The 5,569-nt window shown below is 34.4% G+C and overlaps 1 protein-coding gene across 1 annotated transcript in view; it reads left to right on the forward strand.

Annotated features, from left to right (window-relative positions):
- LOC118750079 (kinesin-like protein CG14535) overlaps positions 1–5,569 on the forward strand; it is a 168,163-nt gene that overhangs the window by 138,305 nt on the left and 24,289 nt on the right. The window lies entirely within an intron of this gene.

Genomic DNA, 5,569 nt, shown 5'->3' on the forward strand with positions numbered 1-5,569 from the left:
AAGAGTTATCATTCTGCTCTGTTACCCTTTTTGACTTTAAAATATTTGAAATGTAAATGCCATATTTTGTTGCACGTGCCACAGCGCTTTAAATGATTTCAGTGGATTTCACGTAATGCCCTTCTGTAAAATTTTTTGTTTATAAATTTTGGAAATTAAGTTTACTTACTTTTAATAGAAGCCAAATGTAAATTTAAGAATCAATTTAAGCAAAAAGCATTTTCTCTATTACAAGTGAGTGGTGAATGGGAAAATTAATTTGCCCTACTGAACAATTTTGATGATCTTGGTGCTGAGCTCAATAAGAAGTAGGAAATACCATTTGAAAAGCGATAATGCATGAAAATAAAAGCTGTTTGTCCAGATAAGAGAGATATCTCAATGACAGTCGGTATCTCCGGGGAAAGCATTTGGCTTTCTTGACGGCAGCCAGGCAGTTCCAACTGTGGTTCCGGATAGAAATATATCCATGGAGATCCCAGGGCTGCACTAGGTTGTATTGACATTTCGTAACTGAGCGGAAAAGTGAAAGAGCTACTTATTTTCATGATAAAAACATGTTTTATCATGCTTATTTCATTTAGCAAGCTACTGCAGTGTCTTTCAATTTGAGCTTTAATCTCTACATACATATTATGGTAAGTTCCAGCTAGGACAAGAAATGTTATGTTATAGTCTTAGCCTCGCAGCATGGATTCCCACGGCCCACTTCTTTGTGTAAATGGCAGTTAGTCGAGAACATAACACCACATAAATATCTCATAGATAAAACAAGTGCCCTCTATAAAATAGCTTTCATTCATGGAAACCTATATGTATAAGTACATAAGTGTGTGCTTCTGTAACATGTTTATTTTATGATTAAACAAAAGCGATTATGTTCACTTTATTACACGTTTAATAAATGCTAAGTGTCTAGCAGTTTGCAATCGTTTTATGTTTTTGCCAGTAGTCAGCAAATTTTTCTAAAATTCTATTACTCTTTTTGTGAGAAACATAACTAAATTTTTTTTTTGCATTATCATTTAAGTAATTACAAATATGGAGTATGTAGAAATACACAAAATCGCACAAAAAGCAACTCATTTCCTGCAGCAACATCTTTTTTACGTTGCTGCTTCTCCGCCGTTAATAAATAATTCATACGCGCTGTCAAAAGTTACTTTGAGGTTTGCTTTGAAATGGCTGACAGTTTTCTCGGTAAACTTTTCCCCACCTTTCATGTCATTTCACATTTGCTTTGTTTGATTAATAATTAAAATCACGACAGCCAAATAGTAATTTCGAAATTGCGGTTTATTGATTGTATTCAAGTTGCAAAAAAAACTGTATATGTATTTATATACCTATAAGGATACTAAATACCCCAATACTAGTCCCATTTTGAACAAAAAACTTTTTGTGATTATTCGTGTGATACTTTTCCAAATTTTTTAATGTAAGTAGTACTTTGGATCATACGGGATATTTCAGCACCGCTTAAAGATTTTCGAGACTACTTCGGAATTTTCGTGACTACGTTGCTATTTTCGAAACTATTTTGAGATTTTCGGAATTTTCGGGACTATTACGAGGTTTCCGGGAGAGCCTCGGTATTGGCGGAACTATCGGGGTTCTCTCTAATGCTTCGAGATTTTGGGGATTCTTGAGACAGTTTTCGGATTTTTTTACTATTCCGGTTTCTCGGGACTATTTTGGGATTCTCCTGTCTATTTAAGAATCTTCTGCACTATTTCTGGTTTTTGGGGACTATCTCGGTATTTTCGGAATTATTGCGCTCTCATCGGTACTATTTCTTGATTTTCGGGACTAATTTGGGATTCTAGGGACTTTCTCGGGATACTCGGGATTAGGTACTTAAGATTTTCGGGGCTATTTAGGGATTCTCTGGACTTTCGCGCATTTTCGGTGACGATTTAGGGATTCCCCGTCACGAAAATCTGCAAATAGTTCCGAGAATACCGAAGAGCCCCGAAATAGGCCCAAATTATAATCTACAATGAGAGGCGTTTCTTATGGTATCTTTAAAAAAAGGGGTGGAACAGTTTATTTTTCATAACGCCTTTTTGATTTCAAAAATTTAAAATTACCTTTATTTACTGCCTCTGGTATTTACTCCTACAAATCTACGTACGTAAGATTCCGTTAGACTGTAAAACTGGCAACAAATATTGAAATAATTCCCAACATATCCAACCTGTTAAATATCCATTATTGAACCGAGAAAGTCGATGAACACTGCCCTCCTATTTGCGTTTCATTGAGCTGACATAAATTTAACTAATATTGATTTTTACAACCAACTTTGCGCGTACAAATAACTGTTCCCCATATAACTTTCCACTCATCAAAGTAAATACATTCCACAGTCCAACTAATATTGCTTTATTGAATTTTTAGCCAAAAGGCTTAGAGAAATGCAAGTTCACCAGCCCTTGTACAGCTGAGTGTGTGCATGCGTGAGCATGTCAAAGTCGGAGTGTTTGCACTCGCTCCGAAGAAAACTTAACCCAACTGAACCAGCCGCCTAATCATGTTGTCGAAGTTCGAAGCACGTTTTGAGAACTTTCTAAGAAGCTGAAGCGAGTTTTGCGCGAAGAGGGAAAACAAGACAAAAATTTATGTGCTGTAAACTCAACGACAATGCCAAGAATAACAGAAAATATAACAACAAATAAAATTACTAAATACACAAGCTATGGCAAGAGAGAGGATTAAGTTTGTTGCAGCAACGTGCTTGCAATTTTGTCACAAGTTTTTTGGTTGCTTTCTAAAGTACAACAAAAACAAAATGGAACAGGGAAACGACGAGTTGTGGGGAATACAAAGAAAGTTAGGCGAAAAAAGGTAGAATGAAAAAAATAAATAAATAAAAAAGGTAAAGCAAGAAAAAAGGAGCGCTCAAGTAAGCAAGCCAGCAAGCAAGTAGGCAGCCATCAAGCGCAAAGCAACTGAGAACTAGAAAAGCATCTTACAAGCAGCCAATCTAATATAAAAGATTTGCTCTTCAAAATTTGCGCTGGTGTTTGCCTGCCGCCGCTGTCACGTATTTATGCTAGTGAAATTCTTTTCTCCTTTTGGCGAACGGCTGGCGAATGCTGGTAAGCATTTTTGCGACGTGCAAACATGCGATTTTTTTTGCCACCCACCAACCTTTCGGTCGCCTCCAACTCCAATAGCTTAATTTTAATTTCTTTTCTATTTCTTGGTGGTCGCCTACATTTTCATCTTAATGTTTGTTTTTTTTTCGCTATCCTTCTTTACTTACATTGCCTTCTAACTGCCTTTTATGGTTGTTTGTAGGTACTTGTATGGTAGGTAGGAAATTGCGGCTAGGGAAAATAAGATACTCACTCATTGTCTGAATGAAAATAATAACGAAGGTTACGTATACGCACTGTAAGCCCAATGTGGCCGTGAAGGAGTCGTGAATGCGGAAGGCTGTTCAACAGCAGCAACAACAACAAATGGTTGTGGTATTTTTAGTAATCTACTTGCGTACAACTGAGTGGCTAGTGGTCGGCTTAAAGTTTCCTCGTTCATTCAACCGCTCATTCAATGCCACAAACAATCACGAAATGAAATGGCATCATGGCTGGTTATAAGGTCGGGAGTAAAAAAGGTTAATAGTATGAAAGTGAATGGAAGGGTAGCCAGGGTCGCTTTCGTTTAGTTTTTTTTATTTCTTTGCAGGAGCTAGTGCGCTGGGTAGTGCAAGACTTTTGGGAGGAAAAGGTGGGAGTATTGTAGGTAGAACACGTTTTTTTTCAAATTCTGAAAATTGCTTTTTCTTAGATTTTATTCGTTTGTTTTATGAGTTTATTACTTATTTAAACAACGTTATCAATATTGCATGGGGGAAGGAGTGAAAGTGTTTCCTTTACTTTTTTGATTTGTGACAAAAAATTCTAAAAAGAGTAACACAAACCTTCTGCTAAGCCTAAATTAAAGAATGGGGAAGATTTATAAGGTTACTTGTAATCAAAAATTTTCGTTTTAATCCTACCTGGATGAAACTGTTTTACGTATCGTTGTAGGCCATGGAAATATATAGAATATATATAAATAGAAATAAAAATTAAATAATTAAAAATAATATAGGACGCAGATGTGATGACCTTCGAAAAAAGAGATGGCAACCCTAATTAAAAATATCAGCCTAAAATTGTATTAAAACTCTTTCGATTGACACTAATATTTCGCTATTTCATTTATGCAGGTTGTGGCAACTAATTTAAAAGTATTTTCAAACTAAAATCTTTTTGTCGTCTGGCATTGTTATACATATTTCAATTAACTGATGAACTAAGCTGAATTAAATTTTTAAGCACATGGCAACTCTCCTAAATACAGTTCAGAAATAAATTATTTTCAAACCCATCTAGACTGATACAGATCTTTTGAAAATTCATTTATCTTATTAGTTTGAATTGAATTTTTTCAATAGGTGGTAGCAGCCCTCTTCTGACACCCTAAGAAAATTCTAAATGTTCAATTTAAACATTTCTAACACTCGTTCGTTTGATACGCATATTTTAAAATTTCATGTAACTTATGTATAATTAAACTAAATACGACATTCAAAAACAGGCTAAAATCCTCTTAAAAATTATTTTTGAACTAAAATTTCCTTAAATATTTTTCGTCTGACGCTGTTATAAATACTTAAAGTAACCGATGAATTAAGTTGAAATTTACTTTTTAAACACGTGGCAACCCTAACAAATATAGTTCTGAAATAAAGGATTTTAAACCCATTTCCATTGAAAGCCACCATTTAGGAATTCATTTAAATTATAAAATAATTTTAATGTAATATTTTAAACTGGAGCAACCCTCAAACCTATAAAAAAATTTCTAAATTGTCAAAAATAAATATTTCTTAAAACTCAAACTTCAGACTTCTCAAATAGGTGGCAACCCTCTTAAAAATATTTTCAAACGACTACCTTCTTAAACAACTGTTGTCAGACACCCATATAGTGATACCTTATTAACCAACGAAATTCCTTTAACTAAAATTGAATAAAATTTTCTATACATGTGGCAACTCGCCTGCACGTGGTTAAAAATAAAGCCTTTTCAAAACCATTTCGGTTGATACCAACACATTGTTACAGTTGATTTAACTTTTATAATTTGAGCTAAATTTCCTAAGAGGTGGCAACTCTTTTCGAAAAAGTAAGCAAGAGGAAGGGGAAATTATTTTTCTGGGTTTAATGGTGTCTTCTTTTCTACAAAAAAAAATTTTGCCTTTTCATTGGTCTCTCCATAGTATTTGTGCGGCGAAATTCGGAGTATAATTTTCTAATTTTTTCATAAAATGTAAATTCTCCTAGAGTAGAAAATGTTTTTGTCGGTCATAATTTAAATGAGAAAATGTTTATGACCTAGCGCGCACATCTTAATCCGATAACCTGGCATAACATACATACATATATATTTATTCTCAAAGACACTTTCTAATTCTGTTTAAAAAGTAATTCATTAATCTTGTGATTTTGTAAATTTTACATTTGTATGGAAGTGGAGGCGCGGCACAACAACCGCAATAATTGAGCGCCATACG

Source organism: Rhagoletis pomonella, unplaced genomic scaffold (genome assembly GCF_013731165.1).
Source record: "Rhagoletis pomonella isolate Grant_MI unplaced genomic scaffold, Rhpom_1.0 Rhpom_scaffold_00132, whole genome shotgun sequence".
Lineage (NCBI taxonomy): Eukaryota > Metazoa > Arthropoda > Insecta > Diptera > Tephritidae > Rhagoletis > Rhagoletis pomonella.